The 24,781-nt window shown below is 36.8% G+C and overlaps 2 long non-coding RNA genes across 4 annotated transcripts in view; one reads left to right on the top strand and one right to left on the bottom strand.

Moving 5' to 3' along the window:
* Positions 1 to 23,255, top strand: part of LOC127874017 (uncharacterized) — a 46,883-nt gene extending 23,628 nt beyond the window's left edge. Inside the window, exons 7-16 of one of the 2 annotated variants that reach the window (XR_008046531.1) lie at positions 8,604 to 8,665; positions 12,913 to 12,974; positions 13,746 to 13,807; positions 15,484 to 15,545; positions 16,317 to 16,378; positions 18,053 to 18,114; positions 18,885 to 18,946; positions 20,621 to 20,682; positions 21,455 to 21,516; positions 23,190 to 23,255. This is a non-coding gene — a long non-coding RNA (uncharacterized LOC127874017). Of the gene's footprint in view, positions 1 to 8,603; positions 8,666 to 11,216; positions 11,238 to 12,912; positions 12,975 to 13,745; positions 13,808 to 15,483; positions 15,546 to 16,316; positions 16,379 to 18,052; positions 18,115 to 18,884; positions 18,947 to 20,620; positions 20,683 to 21,454; positions 21,517 to 23,189 lie in introns of those variants that run through there. The other variant, XR_008046532.1, reaches the window with a different exon arrangement.
* On the bottom strand, positions 92 to 16,223 carry LOC127874018 (uncharacterized). Of its 2 annotated transcripts, none has more exons than XR_008046533.1 (2): positions 14,199 to 16,223; positions 92 to 1,345 (listed from the first exon to the last, which is right to left on the bottom strand). It is a non-coding gene; the product is annotated as an uncharacterized LOC127874018 (long non-coding RNA). The 2 variants fall into 2 exon arrangements; XR_008046534.1 differs by lacking the exon at positions 14,199 to 16,223 and adding an exon at positions 6,486 to 7,238.
* Positions 23,256 to 24,781: the final 1,526 nt, after the last annotated feature.

Here is a 24,781-nt window from a genome sequence, read left to right as displayed (position 1 = left end):
GTGTGCATGTGGTAGGGAAAACATTGTTGTATACTACAAATTCAGTGTTTTGCTTATAGGTTGGAGACTACATGAGATTTTGACAGATGGCGGGAAACCCTCATCAACTGGAGATCAGCCGGTAAAAAGGTGGCCTTAAAACAGTGACCGTTGATTCGCGTCGAGTTCTTTCTTACATACTGCATGACCTATCTTTTTTATTGTTTAAATCCATTCGGCTTGGCATGCTCTTTAAGAAAAGGTATGGGTATGGGGGTGTCTACGCGCAAAAGTTTGACTTTATTTTTCGTTGAAGTTGTTGATTTTACATTGAATTTGTTAAGGAAATCTTTTGGTATATTGTAACCTAAACTAACTTTAGGTAAAAATGAAATATCATCTGCAAGTGCAAAATATGACTGGTAAAGCTGATTTTTGGTCATTTCTTAGCAAAAGAGAAGATTATAAGTGCATTAAATGCATGAATTCAGATGATTTGACCCAAAATAGTTGTTTTTCAAGTTGACCCTCCACCCTTATATAGCCGAATAAGGGCTAAATTGCTTTCCAACTTAAGTTCAAAGGCATATTGGTTGACCGTGTAGCATTAATGTACTACATGATGTCAGAATTCAACGCCTGGGTCTCCGTGATCCAGTAACGCAACAATAGCTTGTGCGTAAAGCATTAACATTCAAACAGAGCCCCATTTCACCGATATGGAATGGCGGACATTTTTACAGATTGGACAGTGCAGCAGATGCTTAGCTGAGCCAGCCTTCATATTTAGTACAATCATGAATATAACAAGCTTTATCACTACATATTATTCTTATAAATACACTTAAAATACATAAATGCATGTGTTTTTTTCATTTTATATCTATTTCAATTGGGTATTTTGACTTTTTCAGGTAGAGGAATGTCTGCGACTAAGCCGAGGGCCACTGCATAAGGGTTATTGATGGCAAAACAGGTAATAATACTAAATTATTATCATGTACACAAGCAAATAAGCATATTAATGATGCTTAAGGTGTGAAATACTGCCATAATCAGGTTTGTGGTCACTCAAACCCTTGCCGTTGTGCAATTCCCCGTTCAGTTTGAATCTATAGTTCCGCATCCCGACACGTAAAGCTCGTGCTTTGCTGGCAGCGGAAGTTGGCACTTAACAGGTTTATCCTTGTTCCTGAGCATGTATGCAGTACAGCTGAGTTAATTTGCTACTTGTAACCCTACAATTAGCTTGTGTTTGGTATTGTTTTCTCACAATAGCGCTTACTGTTAATGTTCTGGCTTGAAAGGATGTCGCGTCGGACTTAAACATAGGATTGTTGCAGCAAGTGTCCCCTTCATCATTTACCTAAGAGGGATCTTTTTGCCAAAATTTGGCACTTTCAGCAACCAGTTTTGTTTTTTATTTGGTACATGATTCTCTCATTCAGTGATGTAAGGGAAGTATTGACCTTATTCGCGTGTCTTTGCATACAAAGGTGACATGGATCGATGATATTTGTTGTGTTGAGAATTCTGCGTGAAGCTGTGTGTCCAGAAGAAGTACTAGAAACCCCTTTCAGGAAGCCTACATTGATCTGAGCTCCTTTCTGGCCCTGCTAGTACATGGAACCTCATTGCTAAGCTTATAATGCTTGCCTAAATATATGTATCTTGTTCATTTTAACCTTTCCTTCCGGTCTAAACCCCCAACATGAGCATTTTTTCTTTCGCTCGGTTATGAACCTCCATTTTCACCTGATTGCCACCATAAAAATAGTCAAAAGTACTTATTTCTTGCCCAAAATATAAAATTTTGTATTCTCTTGAACCTCTAAATGAGAGCTGGCAGTGCATATTGGCCATCTGCTGCAGTTTAAAGGCACCCATGACATTATGTGTTAAAATATATCATTGGCTGCTGGTAAATAAAGGGGCTCCGAGCGACAAGGCGCTTTCAAGATTTCACACTTTTATTGTTGCGCAACAAAAAGTTATTGGAAGCTTATTGATTTCTACACTTCAAAGTATCTTTGATCTTTCATTTTTACTAATTTGTTTATTGTTTTGGATGAAATTGGATTTTTTTTTGCTTTGAAATTGACATTTTTGGGGTTATTTAAAAAAAAAAACACTAAAAAGACATTATCAAAATTGCTTAGAGTGAAAATATCTAACAAATTCATTCTTTCCCACCCCGCATAAGCCCCAGGTGCCTATCCATTTGGTTTGTTTTGGTATTTTGTTGCAGATATTGAACACAACAGCTTTAAATCTTAAAGGGACATTTAAGCTCCAACAGGCCTAAAATCGCCTTCTTCGGACGGAAAACACCAGCGTGTGAAAATATGATATAAAATGGCCAAATGGACAGATAATCCAGCCAAACTTAATATATTGGTGCAATATGAATAGGAAGATAATAATATGCAAGAAAAACACATTTTAATCAGAAAATATTTCTCCTTTAGGTTACAATATACTAAATCATTTTGGTGTTCAATGCTATACCCTCTAAAAAATGGAACGTCATTTATTTGAAGACACAATTCTCTGTATGTGCACTTGCCATGACTTTATTTTTGAATATTTCTGTGTGCATGTGGTAGGGAAAACATTGTTGTATACTACAAATTCAGTGTTTTGCTTATAGGTTGGAGACTACATGAGATTTTGACAGATGGCGGGAAACCCTCATCAACTGGAGATCAGCCGGTAAAAAGGTGGCCTTAAAACAGTGACCGTTGATTCGCGTCGAGTTCTTTCTTACATACTGCATGACCTATCTTTTTTATTGTTTAAATCCATTCGGCTTGGCATGCTCTTTAAGAAAAGGTATGGGTATGGGGGTGTCTACGCGCAAAAGTTTGACTTTATTTTTCGTTGAAGTTGTTGATTTTACATTGAATTTGTTAAGGAAATCTTTTGGTATATTGTAACCTAAACTAACTTTAGGTAAAAATGAAATATCATCTGCAAGTGCAAAATATGACTGGTAAAGCTGATTTTTGGTCATTTCTTAGCAAAAGAGAAGATTATAAGTGCATTAAATGCATGAATTCAGATGATTTGACCCAAAATAGTTGTTTTTCAAGTTGACCCTCCACCCTTATATAGCCGAATAAGGGCTAAATTGCTTTCCAACTTAAGTTCAAAGGCATATTGGTTGACCGTGTAGCATTAATGTACTACATGATGTCAGAATTCAACGCCTGGGTCTCCGTGATCCAGTAACGCAACAATAGCTTGTGCGTAAAGCATTAACATTCAAACAGAGCCCCATTTCACCGATATGGAATGGCGGACATTTTTACAGATTGGACAGTGCAGCAGATGCTTAGCTGAGCCAGCCTTCATATTTAGTACAATCATGAATATAACAAGCTTTATCACTACATATTATTCTATAAATACACTTAAAATACATAAATGCATGTGTTTTTTTCATTTTATATCTATTTCAATTGGGTATTTTGACTTTTTCAGGTAGAGGAATGTCTGCGACTAAGCCGAGGGCCACTGCATAAGGGTTATTGATGGCAAAACAGGTAATAATACTAAATTATTATCATGTACACAAGCAAATAAGCATATTAATGATGCTTAAGGTGTGAAATACTGCCATAATCAGGTTTGTGGTCACTCAAACCCTTGCCGTTGTGCAATTCCCCGTTCAGTTTGAATCTATAGTTCCGCATCCCGACACGTAAAGCTCGTGCTTTGCTGGCAGCGGAAGTTGGCACTTAACAGGTTTATCCTTGTTCCTGAGCATGTATGCAGTACAGCTGAGTTAATTTGCTACTTGTAACCCTACAATTAGCTTGTGTTTGGTATTGTTTTCTCACAATAGCGCTTACTGTTAATGTTCTGGCTTGAAAGGATGTCGCGTCGGACTTAAACATAGGATTGTTGTAGCAAGTGTCCCCTTCATCATTTACCTAAGAGGGATCTTTTTGCCAAAATTTGGCACTTTCAGCAACCAGTTTTGTTTTTTATTTGGTACATGATTCTCTCATTCAGTGATGTAAGGGAAGTATTGACCTTATTCGCGTGTCTTTGCATACAAAGGTGACATGGATCGATGATATTTGTTGTGTTGAGAATTCTGCGTGAAGCTGTGTGTCCAGAAGAAGTACTAGAAACCCCTTTCAGGAAGCCTACATTGATCTGAGCTCCTTTCTGGCCCTGCTAGTACATGGAACCTCATTGCTAAGCTTATAATGCTTGCCTAAATATATGTATCTTGTTCATTTTAACCTTTCCTTCCGGTCTAAACCCCCAACATGAGCATTTTTTCTTTCGCTCGGTTATGAACCTCCATTTTCACCTGATTGCCACCATAAAAATAGTCAAAAGTACTTATTTCTTGCCCAAAATATAAAATTTTGTATTCTCTTGAACCTCTAAATGAGAGCTGGCAGTGCATATTGGCCATCTGCTGCAGTTTAAAGGCACCCATGACATTATGTGTTAAAATATATCATTGGCTGCTGGTAAATAAAGGGGCTCCGAGCGACAAGGCGCTTTCAAGATTTCACACTTTTATTGTTGCGCAACAAAAAGTTATTGGAAGCTTATTGATTTCTACACTTCAAAGTATCTTTGATCTTTCATTTTTACTAATTTGTTTATTGTTTTGGATGAAATTGGATTTTTTTTTGCTTTGAAATTGACATTTTTGGGGTTATTTAAAAAAAAAAAACACTAAAAAGACATTATCAAAATTGCTTAGAGTGAAAATATCTAACAAATTCATTCTTTCCCACCCCGCATAAGCCCCAGGTGCCTATCCATTTGGTTTGTTTTGGTATTTTGTTGCAGATATTGAACACAACAGCTTTAAATCTTAAAGGGACATTTAAGCTCCAACAGGCCTAAAATCGCCTTCTTCGGACGGAAAACACCAGCGTGTGAAAATATGATATAAAATGGCCAAATGGACAGATAATCCAGCCAAACTTAATATATTGGTGCAATATGAATAGGAAGATAATAATATGCAAGAAAAACACATTTTAATCAGAAAATATTTCTCCTTTAGGTTACAATATACTAAATCATTTTGGTGTTCAATGCTATACCCTCTAAAAAATGGAACGTCATTTATTTGAAGACACAATTCTCTGTATGTGCACTTGCCATGACTTTATTTTTGAATATTTCTGTGTGCATGTGGTAGGGAAAACATTGTTGTATACTACAAATTCAGTGTTTTGCTTATAGGTTGGAGACTACATGAGATTTTGACAGATGGCGGGAAACCCTCATCAACTGGAGATCAGCCGGTAAAAAGGTGGCCTTAAAACAGTGACCGTTGATTCGCGTCGAGTTCTTTCTTACATACTGCATGACCTATCTTTTTTATTGTTTAAATCCATTCGGCTTGGCATGCTCTTTAAGAAAAGGTATGGGTATGGGGGTGTCTACGCGCAAAAGTTTGACTTTATTTTTCAGTTGAAGTTGTTGATTTTACATTGAATTTGTTAAGGAAATCTTTTGGTATATTGTAACCTAAACTAACTTTAGGTAAAAATGAAATATCATCTGCAAGTGCAAAATATGACTGGTAAAGCTGATTTTTGGTCATTTCTTAGCAAAAGAGAAGATTATAAGTGCATTAAATGCATGAATTCAGATGATTTGACCCAAAATAGTTGTTTTTCAAGTTGACCCTCCACCCTTATATAGCCGAATAAGGGCTAAATTGCTTTCCAACTTAAGTTCAAAGGCATATTGGTTGACCGTGTAGCATTAATGTACTACATGATGTCAGAATTCAACGCCTGGGTCTCCGTGATCCAGTAACGCAACAATAGCTTGTGCGTAAAGCATTAACATTCAAACAGAGCCCCATTTCACCGATATGGAATGGCGGACATTTTTACAGATTGGACAGTGCAGCAGATGCTTAGCTGAGCCAGCCTTCATATTTAGTACAATCATGAATATAACAAGCTTTATCACTACATATTATTCTATAAATACACTTAAAATACATAAATGCATGTGTTTTTTTCATTTTATATCTATTTCAATTGGGTATTTTGACTTTTTCAGGTAGAGGAATGTCTGCGACTAAGCCGAGGGCCACTGCATAAGGGTTATTGATGGCAAAACAGGTAATAATACTAAATTATTATCATGTACACAAGCAAATAAGCATATTAATGATGCTTAAGGTGTGAAATACTGCCATAATCAGGTTTGTGGTCACTCAAACCCTTGCCGTTGTGCAATTCCCCGTTCAGTTTGAATCTATAGTTCCGCATCCCGACACGTAAAGCTCGTGCTTTGCTGGCAGCGGAAGTTGGCACTTAACAGGTTTATCCTTGTTCCTGAGCATGTATGCAGTACAGCTGAGTTAATTTGCTACTTGTAACCCTACAATTAGCTTGTGTTTGGTATTGTTTTCTCACAATAGCGCTTACTGTTAATGTTCTGGCTTGAAAGGATGTCGCGTCGGACTTAAACATAGGATTGTTGTAGCAAGTGTCCCCTTCATCATTTACCTAAGTGGGATCTTTTTGCCAAAATTTGGCACTTTCAGCAACCAGTTTTGTTTTTTATTTGGTACATGATTCTCTCATTCAGTGATGTAAGGGAAGTATTGACCTTATTCGCGTGTCTTTGCATACAAAGGTGACATGGATCGATGATATTTGTTGTGTTGAGAATTCTGCGTGAAGCTGTGTGTCCAGAAGAAGTACTAGAAACCCCTTTCAGGAAGCCTACATTGATCTGAGCTCCTTTCTGGCCCTGCTAGTACATGGAACCTCATTGCTAAGCTTATAATGCTTGCCTAAATATATGTATCTTGTTCATTTTAACCTTTCCTTCCGGTCTAAACCCCCAACATGAGCATTTTTTCTTTCGCTCGGTTATGAACCTCCATTTTCACCTGATTGCCACCATAAAAATAGTCAAAAGTACTTATTTCTTGCCCAAAATATAAAATTTTGTATTCTCTTGAACCTCTAAATGAGAGCTGGCAGTGCATATTGGCCATCTGCTGCAGTTTAAAGGCACCCATGACATTATGTGTTAAAATATATCATTGGCTGCTGGTAAATAAAGGGGCTCCGAGCGACAAGGCGCTTTCAAGATTTCACACTTTTATTGTTGCGCAACAAAAAGTTATTGGAAGCTTATTGATTTCTACACTTCAAAGTATCTTTGATCTTTCATTTTTACTAATTTGTTTATTGTTTTGGATGAAATTGGATTTTTTTTTGCTTTGAAATTGACATTTTTGGGGTTATTAAAAAAAAAAAACACTAAAAAGACATTATCAAAATTGCTTAGAGTGAAAATATCTAACAAATTCATTCTTTCCCACCCCGCATAAGCCCCAGGTGCCTATCCATTTGGTTTGTTTTGGTATTTTGTTGCAGATATTGAACACAACAGCTTTAAATCTTAAAGGGACATTTAAGCTCCAACAGGCCTAAAATCGCCTTCTTCGGACGGAAAACACCAGCGTGTGAAAATATGATATAAAATGGCCAAATGGACAGATAATCCAGCCAAACTTAATATATTGGTGCAATATGAATAGGAAGATAATAATATGCAAGAAAAACACATTTTAATCAGAAAATATTTCTCCTTTAGGTTACAATATACTAAATCATTTTGGTGTTCAATGCTATACCCTCTAAAAAATGGAACGTCATTTATTTGAAGACACAATTCTCTGTATGTGCACTTGCCATGACTTTATTTTTGAATATTTCTGTGTGCATGTGGTAGGGAAAACATTGTTGTATACTACAAATTCAGTGTTTTGCTTATAGGTTGGAGACTACATGAGATTTTGACAGATGGCGGGAAACCCTCATCAACTGGAGATCAGCCGGTAAAAAGGTGGCCTTAAAACAGTGACCGTTGATTCGCGTCGAGTTCTTTCTTACATACTGCATGACCTATCTTTTTTATTGTTTAAATCCATTCGGCTTGGCATGCTCTTTAAGAAAAGGTATGCGTATGGGGGTGTCTACGCGCAAAAGTTTGACTTTATTTTTCAGTTGAAGTTGTTGATTTTACATTGAATTTGTTAAGGAAATCTTTTGGTATATTGTAACCTAAACTAACTTTAGGTAAAAATGAAATATCATCTGCAAGTGCAAAATATGACTGGTAAAGCTGATTTTTGGTCATTTCTTAGCAAAAGAGAAGATTATAAGTGCATTAAATGCATGAATTCAGATGATTTGACCCAAAATAGTTGTTTTTCAAGTTGACCCTCCACCCTTATATAGCCGAATAAGGGCTAAATTGCTTTCCAACTTAAGTTCAAAGGCATATTGGTTGACCGTGTAGCATTAATGTACTACATGATGTCAGAATTCAACGCCTGGGTCTCCGTGATCCAGTAACGCAACAATAGCTTGTGCGTAAAGCATTAACATTCAAACAGAGCCCCATTTCACCGATATGGAATGGCGGACATTTTTACAGATTGGACAGTGCAGCAGATGCTTAGCTGAGCCAGCCTTCATATTTAGTACAATCATGAATATAACAAGCTTTATCACTACATATTATTCTATAAATACACTTAAAATACATAAATGCATGTGTTTTTTTCATTTTATATCTATTTCAATTGGGTATTTTGACTTTTTCAGGTAGAGGAATGTCTGCGACTAAGCCGAGGGCCACTGCATAAGGGTTATTGATGGCAAAACAGGTAATAATACTAAATTATTATCATGTACACAAGCAAATAAGCATATTAATGATGCTTAAGGTGTGAAATACTGCCATAATCAGGTTTGTGGTCACTCAAACCCTTGCCGTTGTGCAATTCCCCGTTCAGTTTGAATCTATAGTTCCGCATCCCGACACGTAAAGCTCGTGCTTTGCTGGCAGCGGAAGTTGGCACTTAACAGGTTTATCCTTGTTCCTGAGCATGTATGCAGTACAGCTGAGTTAATTTGCTACTTGTAACCCTACAATTAGCTTGTGTTTGGTATTGTTTTCTCACAATAGCGCTTACTGTTAATGTTCTGGCTTGAAAGGATGTCGCGTCGGACTTAAACATAGGATTGTTGCAGCAAGTGTCCCCTTCATCATTTACCTAAGTGGGATCTTTTTGCCAAAATTTGGCACTTTCAGCAACCAGTTTTGTTTTTTATTTGGTACATGATTCTCTCATTCAGTGATGTAAGGGAAGTATTGACCTTATTCGCGTGTCTTTGCATACAAAGGTGACATGGATCGATGATATTTGTTGTGTTGAGAATTCTGCGTGAAGCTGTGTGTCCAGAAGAAGTACTAGAAACCCCTTTCAGGAAGCCTACATTGATCTGAGCTCCTTTCTGGCCCTGCTAGTACATGGAACCTCATTGCTAAGCTTATAATGCTTGCCTAAATATATGTATCTTGTTCATTTTAACCTTTCCTTCCGGTCTAAACCCCCAACATGAGCATTTTTTCTTTCGCTCGGTTATGAACCTCCATTTTCACCTGATTGCCACCATAAAAATAGTCAAAAGTACTTATTTCTTGCCCAAAATATAAAATTTTGTATTCTCTTGAACCTCTAAATGAGAGCTGGCAGTGCATATTGGCCATCTGCTGCAGTTTAAAGGCACCCATGACATTATGTGTTAAAATATATCATTGGCTGCTGGTAAATAAAGGGGCTCCGAGCGACAAGGCGCTTTCAAGATTTCACACTTTTATTGTTGCGCAACAAAAAGTTATTGGAAGCTTATTGATTTCTACACTTCAAAGTATCTTTGATCTTTCATTTTTACTAATTTGTTTATTGTTTTGGATGAAATTGGATTTTTTTTTGCTTTGAAATTGACATTTTTGGGGTTATTAAAAAAAAAAAAACACTAAAAAGACATTATCAAAATTGCTTAGAGTGAAAATATCTAACAAATTCATTCTTTCCCACCCCGCATAAGCCCCAGGTGCCTATCCATTTGGTTTGTTTTGGTATTTTGTTGCAGATATTGAACATAACAGCTTTAAATCTTAAAGGGACATTTAAGCTCCAACAGGCCTAAAATCGCCTTCTTCGGACGGAAAACACCAGCGTGTGAAAATATGATATAAAATGGCCAAATGGACAGATAATCCAGCCAAACTTAATATATTGGTGCAATATGAATAGGAAGATAATAATATGCAAGAAAAACACATTTTAATCAGAAAATATTTCTCCTTTAGGTTACAATATACTAAATCATTTTGGTGTTCAATGCTATACCCTCTAAAAAATGGAACGTCATTTATTTGAAGACACAATTCTCTGTATGTGCACTTGCCATGACTTTATTTTTGAATATTTCTGTGTGCATGTGGTAGGGAAAACATTGTTGTATACTACAAATTCAGTGTTTTGCTTATAGGTTGGAGACTACATGAGATTTTGACAGATGGCGGGAAACCCTCATCAACTGGAGATCAGCCGGTAAAAAGGTGGCCTTAAAACAGTGACCGTTGATTCGCGTCGAGTTCTTTCTTACATACTGCATGACCTATCTTTTTTATTGTTTAAATCCATTCGGCTTGGCATGCTCTTTAAGAAAAGGTATGCGTATGGGGGTGTCTACGCGCAAAAGTTTGACTTTATTTTTCAGTTGAAGTTGTTGATTTTACATTGAATTTGTTAAGGAAATCTTTTGGTATATTGTAACCTAAACTAACTTTAGGTAAAAATGAAATATCATCTGCAAGTGCAAAATATGACTGGTAAAGCTGATTTTTGGTCATTTCTTAGCAAAAGAGAAGATTATAAGTGCATTAAATGCATGAATTCAGATGATTTGACCCAAAATAGTTGTTTTTCAAGTTGACCCTCCACCCTTATATAGCCGAATAAGGGCTAAATTGCTTTCCAACTTAAGTTCAAAGGCATATTGGTTGACCGTGTAGCATTAATGTACTACATGATGTCAGAATTCAACGCCTGGGTCTCCGTGATCCAGTAACGCAACAATAGCTTGTGCGTAAAGCATTAACATTCAAACAGAGCCCCATTTCACCGATATGGAATGGCGGACATTTTTACAGATTGGACAGTGCAGCAGATGCTTAGCTGAGCCAGCCTTCATATTTAGTACAATCATGAATATAACAAGCTTTATCACTACATATTATTCTATAAATACACTTAAAATACATAAATGCATGTGTTTTTTTCATTTTATATCTATTTCAATTGGGTATTTTGACTTTTTCAGGTAGAGGAATGTCTGCGACTAAGCCGAGGGCCACTGCATAAGGGATTATTGATGGCAAAACAGGTAATAATACTAAATTATTATCATGTACACAAGCAAATAAGCATATTAATGATGCTTAAGGTGTGAAATACTGCCATAATCAGGTTTGTGGTCACTCAAACCCTTGCCGTTGTGCAATTCCCCGTTCAGTTTGAATCTATAGTTCCGCATCCCGACACGTAAAGCTCGTGCTTTGCTGGCAGCGGAAGTTGGCACTTAACAGGTTTATCCTTGTTCCTGAGCATGTATGCAGTACAGCTGAGTTAATTTGCTACTTGTAACCCTACAATTAGCTTGTGTTTGGTATTGTTTTCTCACAATAGCGCTTACTGTTAATGTTCTGGCTTGAAAGGATGTCGCGTCGGACTTAAACATAGGATTGTTGCAGCAAGTGTCCCCTTCATCATTTACCTAAGTGGGATCTTTTTGCCAAAATTTGGCACTTTCAGCAACCAGTTTTGTTTTTTATTTGGTACATGATTCTCTCATTCAGTGATGTAAGGGAAGTATTGACCTTATTCGCGTGTCTTTGCATACAAAGGTGACATGGATCGATGATATTTGTTGTGTTGAGAATTCTGCGTGAAGCTGTGTGTCCAGAAGAAGTACTAGAAACCCCTTTCAGGAAGCCTACATTGATCTGAGCTCCTTTCTGGCCCTGCTAGTACATGGAACCTCATTGCTAAGCTTATAATGCTTGCCTAAATATATGTATCTTGTTCATTTTAACCTTTCCTTCCGGTCTAAACCCCCAACATGAGCATTTTTTCTTTCGCTCGGTTATGAACCTCCATTTTCACCTGATTGCCACCATAAAAATAGTCAAAAGTACTTATTTCTTGCCCAAAATATAAAATTTTGTATTCTCTTGAACCTCTAAATGAGAGCTGGCAGTGCATATTGGCCATCTGCTGCAGTTTAAAGGCACCCATGACATTATGTGTTAAAATATATCATTGGCTGCTGGTAAATAAAGGGGCTCCGAGCGACAAGGCGCTTTCAAGATTTCACACTTTTATTGTTGCGCAACAAAAAGTTATTGGAAGCTTATTGATTTCTACACTTCAAAGTATCTTTGATCTTTCATTTTTACTAATTTGTTTATTGTTTTGGATGAAATTGGATTTTTTTTTGCTTTGAAATTGACATTTTTGGGGTTATTAAAAAAAAAAAAACACTAAAAAGACATTATCAAAATTGCTTAGAGTGAAAATATCTAACAAATTCATTCTTTCCCACCCCGCATAAGCCCCAGGTGCCTATCCATTTGGTTTGTTTTGGTATTTTGTTGCAGATATTGAACATAACAGCTTTAAATCTTAAAGGGACATTTAAGCTCCAACAGGCCTAAAATCGCCTTCTTCGGACGGAAAACACCAGCGTGTGAAAATATGATATAAAATGGCCAAATGGACAGATAATCCAGCCAAACTTAATATATTGGTGCAATATGAATAGGAAGATAATAATATGCAAGAAAAACACATTTTAATCAGAAAATATTTCTCCTTTAGGTTACAATATACTAAATCATTTTGGTGTTCAATGCTATACCCTCTAAAAAATGGAACGTCATTTATTTGAAGACACAATTCTCTGTATGTGCACTTGCCATGACTTTATTTTTGAATATTTCTGTGTGCATGTGGTAGGGAAAACATTGTTGTATACTACAAATTCAGTGTTTTGCTTATAGGTTGGAGACTACATGAGATTTTGACAGATGGCGGGAAACCCTCATCAACTGGAGATCAGCCGGTAAAAAGGTGGCCTTAAAACAGTGACCGTTGATTCGCGTCGAGTTCTTTCTTACATACTGCATGACCTATCTTTTTTATTGTTTAAATCCATTCGGCTTGGCATGCTCTTTAAGAAAAGGTATGCGTATGGGGGTGTCTACGCGCAAAAGTTTGACTTTATTTTTCATTGAAGTTGTTGATTTTACATTGAATTTGTTAAGGAAATCTTTTGGTATATTGTAACCTAAACTAACTTTAGGTAAAAATGAAATATCATCTGCAAGTGCAAAATATGACTGGTAAAGCTGATTTTTGGTCATTTCTTAGCAAAAGAGAAGATTATAAGTGCATTAAATGCATGAATTCAGATGATTTGACCCAAAATAGTTGTTTTTCAAGTTGACCCTCCACCCTTATATAGCCGAATAAGGGCTAAATTGCTTTCCAACTTAAGTTCAAAGGCATATTGGTTGACCGTGTAGCATTAATGTACTACATGATGTCAGAATTCAACGCCTGGGTCTCCGTGATCCAGTAACGCAACAATAGCTTGTGCGTAAAGCATTAACATTCAAACAGAGCCCCATTTCACCGATATGGAATGGCGGACATTTTTACAGATTGGACAGTGCAGCAGATGCTTAGCTGAGCCAGCCTTCATATTTAGTACAATCATGAATATAACAAGCTTTATCACTACATATTATTCTATAAATACACTTAAAATACATAAATGCATGTGTTTTTTTCATTTTATATCTATTTCAATTGGGTATTTTGACTTTTTCAGGTAGAGGAATGTCTGCGACTAAGCCGAGGGCCACTGCATAAGGGTTATTGATGGCAAAACAGGTAATAATACTAAATTATTATCATGTACACAAGCAAATAAGCATATTAATGATGCTTAAGGTGTGAAATACTGCCATAATCAGGTTTGTGGTCACTCAAACCCTTGCCGTTGTGCAATTCCCCGTTCAGTTTGAATCTATAGTTCCGCATCCCGACACGTAAAGCTCGTGCTTTGCTGGCAGCGGAAGTTGGCACTTAACAGGTTTATCCTTGTTCCTGAGCATGTATGCAGTACAGCTGAGTTAATTTGCTACTTGTAACCCTACAATTAGCTTGTGTTTGGTATTGTTTTCTCACAATAGCGCTTACTGTTAATGTTCTGGCTTGAAAGGATGTCGCGTCGGACTTAAACATAGGATTGTTGTCAGCAAGTGTCCCCTTCATCATTTACCTAAGTGGGATCTTTTTGCCAAAATTTGGCACTTTCAGCAACCAGTTTTGTTTTTTATTTGGTACATGATTCTCTCATTCAGTGATGTAAGGGAAGTATTGACCTTATTCGCGTGTCTTTGCATACAAAGGTGACATGGATCGATGATATTTGTTGTGTTGAGAATTCTGCGTGAAGCTGTGTGTCCAGAAGAAGTACTAGAAACCCCTTTCAGGAAGCCTACATTGATCTGAGCTCCTTTCTGGCCCTGCTAGTACATGGAACCTCATTGCTAAGCTTATAATGCTTGCCTAAATATATGTATCTTGTTCATTTTAACCTTTCCTTCCGGTCTAAACCCCCAACATGAGCATTTTTTCTTTCGCTCGGTTATGAACCTCCATTTTCACCTGATTGCCACCATAAAAATAGTCAAAAGTACTTATTTCTTGCCCAAAATATAAAATTTTGTATTCTCTTGAACCTCTAAATGAGAGCTGGCAGTGCATATTGGCCATCTGCTGCAGTTTAAAGGCACCCATGACATTATGTGTTAAAATATATCATTGGCTGCTGGTAAATAAAGGGGCTCCGAGCGACAAGGCGCTTTCAAGATTTCACACTTTTATTGTTGCGCAACAAAAAGTTATTGGAAGCTTATTGATTTCTACACTTCAAAGTATCTTTGATCTTTCATTTTTACTAATTTGTTTATTGTTTTGGATGAAATTGGATTTTTTTTTGCTTTGAAATTGACATTTTTGGGGTTATTAAAAAAAAAAAACACTAAAAAGACATTATCAAAATTGCTTAGAGTGAAAATATCTAACAAATTCATTCTTTTCCCACCCCGCATAAGCCCCAGGTGCCTATCCATTTGGTTTGTTTTGGTATTTTGTTGCAGATATTGAACACAACAGCTTTAAATCTTAAAGGGACATTTAAGCTCCAACAGGCCTAAAATCGCCTTCTTCGGACGGAAAACACCAGCGTGTGAAAATATGATATAAAATGGCCAAATGGACAGATAATCCAGCCAAACTTAATATATTGGTGCAATATGAATAGGAAGATAATAATATGCAAGAAAAACACATTTTAATCAGAAAATATTTCTCCTTTAGGTTACAATATACTAAATCATTTTGGTGTTCAATGCTATACCCTCTAAAAAATGGAACGTCATTTATTTGAAGACACAATTCTCTGTATGTGCACTTGCCATGACTTTATTTTTGAATATTTCTGTGTGCATGTGGTAGGGAAAACATTGTTGTATACTACAAATTCAGTGTTTTGCTTATAGGTTGGAGACTACATGAGATTTTGACAGATGGCGGGAAACCCTCATCAACTGGAGATCAGCCGGTAAAAAGGTGGCCTTAAAACAGTGACCGTTGATTCGCGTCGAGTTCTTTCTTACATACTGCATGACCTATCTTTTTTATTGTTTAAATCCATTCGGCTTGGCATGCTCTTTAAGAAAAGGTATGGGTATGGGGGTGTCTACGCGCAAAAGTTTGACTTTATTTTTCGTTGAAGTTGTTGATTTTACATTGAATTTGTTAAGGAAATCTTTTGGTATATTGTAACCTAAACTAACTTTAGGTAAAAATGAAATATCATCTGCAAGTGCAAAATATGACTGGTAAAGCTGATTTTTGGTCATTTCTTAGCAAAAGAGAAGATTATAAGTGCATTAAATGCATGAATTCAGATGATTTGACCCAAAATAGTTGTTTTTCAAGTTGACCCTCCACCCTTATATAGCCGAATAAGGGCTAAATTGCTTTCCAACTTAAGTTCAAAGGCATATTGGTTGACCGTGTAGCATTAATGTACTACATGATGTCAGAATTCAACGCCTGGGTCTCCGTGATCCAGTAACGCAACAATAGCTTGTGCGTAAAGCATTAACATTCAAACAGAGCCCCATTTCACCGATATGGAATGGCGGACATTTTTACAGATTGGACAGTGCAGCAGATGCTTAGCTGAGCCAGCCTTCATATTTAGTACAATCATGAATATAACAAGCTTTATCACTACATATTATTCTATAAATACACTTAAAATACATAAATGCATGTGTTTTTTTCATTTTATATCTATTTCAATTGGGTATTTTGACTTTTTCAGGTAGAGGAATGTCTGCGACTAAGCCGAGGGCCACTGCATAAGGGTTATTGATGGCAAAACAGGTAATAATACTAAATTATTATCATGTACACAAGCAAATAAGCATATTAATGATGCTTAAGGTGTGAAATACTGCCATAATCAGGTTTGTGGTCACTCAAACCCTTGCCGTTGTGCAATTCCCCGTTCAGTTTGAATCTATAGTTCCGCATCCCGACACGTAAAGCTCGTGCTTTGCTGGCAGCGGAAGTTGGCACTTAACAGGTTTATCCTTGTTCCTGAGCATGTATGCAGTACAGCTGAGTTAATTTGCTACTTGTAACCCTACAATTAGCTTGTGTTTGGTATTGTTTTCTCACAATAGCGCTTACTGTTAATGTTCTGGCTTGAAAGGATGTCGCGTCGGACTTAAACATAGGATTGTTGTAGCAAGTGTCCCCTTCATCATTTACCTAAGAGGGATCTTTTTGCCAAAATTTGGCACTTTCAGCAACCAGTTTTGTTTTTTATTTGGTACATGATTCTCTCATTCAGTGATGTAAGGGAAGTATTGACCTTATTCGCGTGTCTTTGCATACAAAGGTGACATGGATCGATGATATTTGTTGTGTTGAGAATTCTGCGTGAAGCTGTGTGTCCAGAAGAAGTACTAGAAACCCCTTTCAGGAAGCCTACATTGATCTGAGCTCCTTTCTGGCCCTGCTAGTACATGGAACCTCATTGCTAAGCTTATAATGCTTGCCTAAATATATGTATCTTGTTCATTTTAACCTTTCCTTCCGGTCTAAACCCCCAACATGAGCATTTTTTCTTTCGCTCGGTTATGAACCTCCATTTTCACCTGATTGCCACCATAAAAATAGTCAAAAGTACTTATTTCTTGCCCAAAATATAAAATTTTGTATTCTCTTGAACCTCTAAATGAGAGCTGGCAGTGCATATTGGCCATCTGCTGCAGTTTAAAGGCACCCATGACATTATGTGTTAAAATATATCATTGGCTGCTGGTAAATAAAGGGGCTCCGAGCGACAAGGCGCTTTCAAGATTTCACACTTTTATTGTTGCGCAACAAAAAGTTATTGGAAGCTTATTGATTTCTACACTTCAAAGTATCTTTGATCTTTCATTTTTACTAATTTGTTTATTGTTTTGGATGAAATTGGATTTTTTTTGCTTTGAAATTGACATTTTTGGGGTTATTAAAAAAAAAAAACACTAAAAAGACATTATCAAAATTGCTTAGAGTGAAAATATCTAACAAATTCATTCTTTCCCCACCCCGCATAAGCCCCAGGTGCCTATCCATTTGGTTTGTTTTGGTATTTTGTTGCAGATATTGAACACAACAGCTTTAAATCTTAAAGGGACATTTAAGCTTCAACAGGCCTAAAATCGCCTTCTTCGGACGGAAAACACCAGCGTGTGAAAATATGATATAAAATGGCCAAATGGACAGATAATCCAGCCAAACTTAATATATTGGTGCAATATGAATAGGAAGATAATAATATGCAAGAAAAACACATTTTAATCAGAATATATTTCTCCTTTAGGTTACAATATACTAAATCATTTTGGTGTTCAATGCTATACCCTCTAAAAAATGGAACGTCATTTATTTGAAGACACAATTCTCTGTATGTGCACTTGCCATGACTTTATTTTTGAATATTTCTGTGTGCATGTGGTAGGGAAAACATTGTTGTATACTACAAATTCAGTGTTTTGCTTATAGGTTGGAGACTACATGAGATTTTGACAGATGGCGGGAAACCCTCATCAACTGGAGATCAGCCGGTAAAAAGGTGGCCTTAAAACAGTGACCGTTGATTCGCGTCGAGTTCTTTCTTACATACTGCATGACCTATCTTTTTTATTGTTTAAATCCATTCGGCTTGGCATGCTCTTTAAGAAAAGGTATGGGTATGGGGGTGTCTACGCGCAAAAGTTTGACTTTATTTTTCGTTGAAGTTGTTGATTTTACATTGAATTTGTTAAGGAAATCTTTTGGTATATTGTAACCTAAACTAACTTTAGGTAAAAATGAAATATCATCTGCAAGTGCAAAATATGACTGGTAAAGCTGATTTTTGGTCATTTCTTAGCAAAAGAGAAGATTATAAGTGCATTAAATGCATGAATTCAGATGATTTGACCCAAATAGTTGTTTTTCAAGTTGACCCTCCACCCTTATATAGCCGAATAAGGGCTAAATTGCTTTCCAACTTAAGTTCAAAGGCATATTGGTTGACCGTGTAGCATTAATGTACTACATGATGTCAGAATTCAACGCCTGGGTCTCCGTGATCCAGTAACGCAACAATAGCTTGTGCGTAAAGCATTAACATTCAAACAGAGCCCCATTTCACCGATATGGAATGGCGGACATTTTTACAGATTGGACAGTGCAGCAGATGCTTAGCTGAGCCAGCCTTCATATTTAGTACAATCATGAATATAACAAGCTTTATCACTACATATTATTCTATAAATACACTTAAAATACATAAATGCATGTGTTTTTTTCATTTTATATCTATTTCAATTGGGTATTTTGACTTTTTCAGGTAGAGGAATGTCTGCGACTAAGCCGAGGGCCACTGCATAAGGGTTATTGATGGCAAAACAGGTAATAATACTAAATTATTATCATGTACACAAGCAAATAAGCATATTAATGATGCTTAAGGTGTGAAATACTGCCATAATCAGGTTTGTGGTCACTCAAACCCTTGCCGTTGTGCAATTCCCCGTTCAGTTTGAATCTATAGTTCCGCAGTCCCGACACGTAAAGCTCGTGCTTTGCTGGCAGCGGAAGTTGGCACTTAACAGGTTTATCCTTGTTCCTGAGCATGTATGCAGTACAGCTGAGTTAATTTGCTACTTGTAACCCTACAATTAGCTTGTGTTTGGTATTGTTTTCTCACAATAGCGCTTACTGTTAATGTTCTGGCTTGAAAGGATGTCGCGTCGGACTTAAACATAGGATTGTTGTAGCAAGTGTCCCCTTCATCATTTACCTAAGAGGGATCTTTTTGCCAAAATTTGGCACTTTCAGCAACCAGTTTTGTTTTTTATTTGGTACATGCTTCTCTCATTCAGTGATGTAAGGGAAGTATTGACCTTATTCGCGTGTCTTTGCATACAAAGGTGACATGGATCGATGATATTTGTTGTGTTGAGAATTCTGCGTGAAGCTGTGTGTCCAGAAGAAGTACTAGAAACCCCTTTCAGGAAGCCTACATTGATCTGAGCTCCTTTCTGGCCCTGCTAGTACATGGAACCTCATTGCTAAGCTTATAATGCTTGCCTAAATATATGTATCTTGTTCATTTTAACCTTTCCTTCCGGTCTAAACCCCCAACATGAGCATTTTTTCTTTCGCTCGGTTATGAACCTCCATTTTCACCTGATTGCCACCATAAAAATAGTCAAAAGTACTTATTTCTTGCCCAAAATATAAAATTTTGTATTCTCTTGAACCTCTAAATGAGAGCTGGCAGTGCATATTGGCCATCTGCTGCAGTTTAAAGGCACCCATGACATTATGTGTTAAAATATATCATTGGCTGCTGGTAAATAAAGGGGCTCCGAGCGACAAGGCGCTTTCAAGATTTCACACTTTTATTGTTGCGCAACAAAAAGTTATTGGAAGCTTATTGATTTCTACACTTCAAAGTATCTTTGATCTTTCATTTTTACTAATTTGTTTATTGTTTTGGATGAAATTGGATTTTTTTTTGCTTTGAAATTGACATTTTTGGGGTTATTTAAAAAAAAAAACACTAAAAAGACATTATCAAAATTGCTTAGAGTGAAAATATCTAACAAATTCATTCTTTCCCCACCCCGCATAAGCCCCAGGTGCCTATCCATTTGGTTTGTTTTGGTATTTTGTTGCAGATATTGAACACAACAGCTTTAAATCTTAAAGGGACATTTAAGCTTCAACAGGCCTAAAATCGCCTTCTTCGGACGGAAAACACCAGCGTGTGAAAATATGATATAAAATGGCCAAATGGACAGATAATCCAGCCAAACTTAATATATTGGTGCAATATGAATAGGAAGATAATAATATGCAAGAAAAACACATTTTAATCAGAAATATTTCTCCTTTAGGTTACAATATACTAAATCATTTTGGTGTTCAATGCTATACCCTCTAAAAAATGGAACGTCATTTATTTGAAGACACAATTCTCTGTATGTGCACTTGCCATGACTTTATTTTGAATATTTCTGTGTGCATGTGGTAGGGAAAACATTGTTGTATACTACAAATTCAGTGTTTTGCTTATAGGTTGGAGACTACATGAGATTTTGACAGATGGCGGGAAACCCTCATCAACTGGAGATCAGCCGGTAAAAAGGTGGCCTTAAAACAGTGACCGTTGATTCGCGTCGAGTTCTTTCTTACATACTGCATGACCTATCTTTTTTATTGTTTAAATCCATTCGGCTTGGCATGCTCTTTAAGAAAAGGTATGGGTATGGGGGTGTCTACGCGCAAAAGTTTGACTTTATTTTTCATTGAAGTTGTTGATTTTACATTGAATTTGTTAAGGAAATCTTTTGGTATATTGTAACCTAAACTAACTTTAGGTAAAAATGAAATATCATCTGCAAGTGCAAAATATGACTGGTAAAGCTGATTTTTGGTCATTTCTTAGCAAAAGAGAAGATTATAAGTGCATTAAATGCATGAATTCAGATGATTTGACCCAAAATAGTTGTTTTTCAAGTTGACCCTCCACCCTTATATAGCCGAATAAGGGCTAAATTGCTTTCCAACTTAAGTTCAAAGGCATATTGGTTGACCGTGTAGCATTAATGTACTACATGATGTCAGAATTCAACGCCTGGGTCTCCGTGATCCAGTAACGCAACAATAGCTTGTGCGTAAAGCATTAACATTCAAACAGAGCCCCATTTCACCGATATGGAATGGCGGACATTTTTACAGATTGGACAGTGCAGCAGATGCTTAGCTGAGCCAGCCTTCATATTTAGTACAATCATGAATATAACAAGCTTTATCACTACATATTATTCTTATAAATACACTTAAAATACATAAATGCATGTGTTTTTTTCATTTTATATCTATTTCAATTGGGTATTTTGACTTTTTCAGGTAGAGGAATGTCTGCGACTAAGCCGAGGGCCACTGCATAAGGGTTATTGATGGCAAAACAGGTAATAATACTAAATTATTATCATGTACACAAGCAAATAAGCATATTAATGATGCTTAAGGTGTGAAATACTGCCATAATCAGGTTTGTGGTCACTCAAACCCTTGCCGTTGTGCAATTCCCCGTTCAGTTTGAATCTATAGTTCCGCATCCCGACACGTAAAGCTCGTGCTTTGCTGGCAGCGGAAGTTGGCACTTAACAGGTTTATCCTTGTTCCTGAGCATGTATGCAGTACAGCTGAGTTAATTTGCTACTTGTAACCCTACAATTAGCTTGTGTTTGGTATTGTTTTCTCACAATAGCGCTTACTGTTAATGTTCTGGCTTGAAAGGATGTCGCGTCGGACTTAAACATAGGATTGTTGCAGCAAGTGTCCCCTTCATCATTTACCTAAGTGGGATCTTTTTGCCAAAATTTGGCACTTTCAGCAACCAGTTTTGTTTTTTATTTGGTACATGATTCTCTCATTCAGTGATGTAAGGGAAGTATTGACCTTATTCGCGTGTCTTTGCATACAAAGGTGACATGGATCGATGATATTTGTTGTGTTGAGAATTCTGCGTGAAGCTGTGTGTCCAGAAGAAGTACTAGAAACCCCTTCAGGAAGCCTACATTGATCTGAGCTCCTTTCTGGCCCTGCTAGTACATGGAACCTCATTGCTAAGCTTATAATGCTTGCCTAAATATATGTATCTTGTTCATTTTAACCTTTCCTTCCGGTCTAAACCCCCAACATGAGCATTTTTTCTTCGCTCGGTTATGAACCTCCATTTTCACCTGATTGCCACCATAAAAATAGTCAAAAGTACTTATTTCTTGCCCAAAATATAAAATTTTGTATTCTCTTGAACCTCTAAATGAGAGCTGGCAGTGCATATTGGCCATCTGCTGCAGTTTAAAGGCACCCATGACATTATGTGTTAAAATATATCATTGGCTGCTGGTAAATAAAGGGGCTCCGAGCGACAAGGCGCTTTCAAGATTTCACACTTTTATTGTTGCGCAACAAAAAGTTATTGGAAGCTTATTGATTTCTACACTTCAAAGTATCTTTGATCTTTCATTTTTACTAATTTGTTTATTGTTTTGGATGAAATTGGATTTTTTTTTGCTTTGAAATTGACATTTTTGGGGTTATTTAAAAAAAAAAAACACTAAAAAGACATTATCAAAATTGCTTTAGAGTGAAAATATCTAACAAATTCATTCTTTTCCCACCCCGCATAAGCCCCAGGTGCCTATCCATTTGGTTTGTTTTGGTATTTTGTTGCAGATATTGAACACTAACAGCTTTAAATCTTAAAGGGACATTTAAGCTCCAACAGGCCTAAAATCGCCTTCTTCGGACGGGAAAAACACCAGCGTGTGAAAATATGATATAAAATGGCCAAATGGACAGATAATCCAGCCAAACTTAATATATTGGTGCAATATGAATAGGAAGATAATAATATGCAAGAAAAACACATTTAATCAGAAAATATTTCTCTTTAGGTTACATATACTAAATCATTTTGGTGTTCAATGCCTATACCTCTAAAAATGGAACGTCATTTATTTGAAGACCAATTCTCTGTATGTGCACTTGCCATGACTTTATTTTTGAATATTTCTGTGTGCATGTGGTAGGGAAAACATTGTTGTATACTACAAATTCAGTGTTTTGCTTATAGGTTGGAGACTACATGAGATTTTGACAGATGGCGGGAAACCCTCATCAACTGGAGATCAGCCGGTTAAAAAGGTGGCCTTTAAAACAGTGACCGTTGATTCGCGGTCGAGTTCTTTCTTACATACTGCATGACCTATCTTTTTTATTGTTTAAATCCATTCGGCTTGGCATGCTCTTTAAGAAAAGGTATGGGTATGGGGGTGTCTACGCGCAAAAGTTTGACTTTATTTTTCATTGAAGTTGTTGATTTACATTGAATTTGTTAAGGAAATCTTTTGGTATATTGTAACCTAAACTAACTTTAGGTAAAAAATGAAATATCATCTGCAAGTGCAAAATATGACTGGTAAAGCTGATTTTTGGTCATTTCTTAGCAAAAGAGAAGATTATAAGTGCATTAATGCATGAATTCAGATGATTTGACCCAAATAGTTGTTTTCAAAGTTGACCCTCCACCCTTATATAGCCGAATAAGGGCTAAATTGCTTTCCAACTTAGAGTTCAAGAGGCATATTGGTTGACCGTGTAGCATTAATGGTACTACATGATGTCAGAATTCAACGCCTGGGTCTCCTGATCCAGTACGCACATAGCTTGTGCGTAAGCATTAACATTCAAAACAGAGCCCCATTCACCGATTATGGAATGGCGACTTTTTACAGATTGGACAGTGCAGCAGATGCTTAGCTGAGCCAGCCTTCATATTTAGTACAATCAGGAATATACAAAGCTTTATCATATACATATTATCTATAAAATACACTTAAAATACATAAATGCATGTGTTTTTTTCATTTTATATCTATTTCAATTGGGTATTTTGACTTTTCAGGTAGAGGAATGTCTGCGACTAAGCCGAGGGCCACTGCATAAGGGTATTGATGGCAAAACAGGTAATAATACTAAATTATTATCATGTCACACAAGCAAATAAGCATATTAATGATGCTTAAGGTGTGAATACTGCATAATCAGGTTTGTGGTCACTCAAACCCTTGCCGTTGTGCAATTCCCCGTTCAGTTTGAATCTATAGTTCCGCATCCCGACACGTAAAGCTCGTCTGCTGGCAGCGGCACGGAAGTTGGCACTTAACAGGGTTATCCTTGTTCCTGAGCATGTATGCAGTACAGCTGAGTTAAATTGCTACTTGTAACCCTACAATTAGCTTGTGTTTGGTATTGTTTTCTCACAATAGCGCTTACTGTTAATGTTCTGGCTTGAAAGGATGTCGCGTCGGACTTAAACATAGGATTGTTTGTAGCAAGTGTCCCTTCATCATTTACCTAAGAGGGATCTTTTTGCCAAAATTTGGCACTTTCAGCAACCAGTTTTGTTTTTTATTTGGTACATGATTCTCTCATTCAGTGATGTAAGGGAAGTATTGACCTTATTCGCGTGTCTTTGCATACAAAGGTGACATGGATCGATGATATTTGTTGTGTTGAGAATTCTGCGTGAAGCTGTGTGTCCAGAAGAAGTACTAGAAACCCCTTTCAGGAAGCCTACATTGATCTGAGCTCCTTTCTGGCCTGCTAGTACATGGAACCTCATTGCTAAGCTTATAATGCTTGCTAAATATATGTATCTTGTTC

This window comes from Dreissena polymorpha, chromosome 3 (assembly GCF_020536995.1).
Source record: "Dreissena polymorpha isolate Duluth1 chromosome 3, UMN_Dpol_1.0, whole genome shotgun sequence".
Classification (NCBI taxonomy): domain Eukaryota; kingdom Metazoa; phylum Mollusca; class Bivalvia; order Myida; family Dreissenidae; genus Dreissena; species Dreissena polymorpha.
The sequence above is the reverse complement of the archived record's forward strand: the minus strand, read 5'-3'. Positions and strand labels throughout refer to the sequence as shown.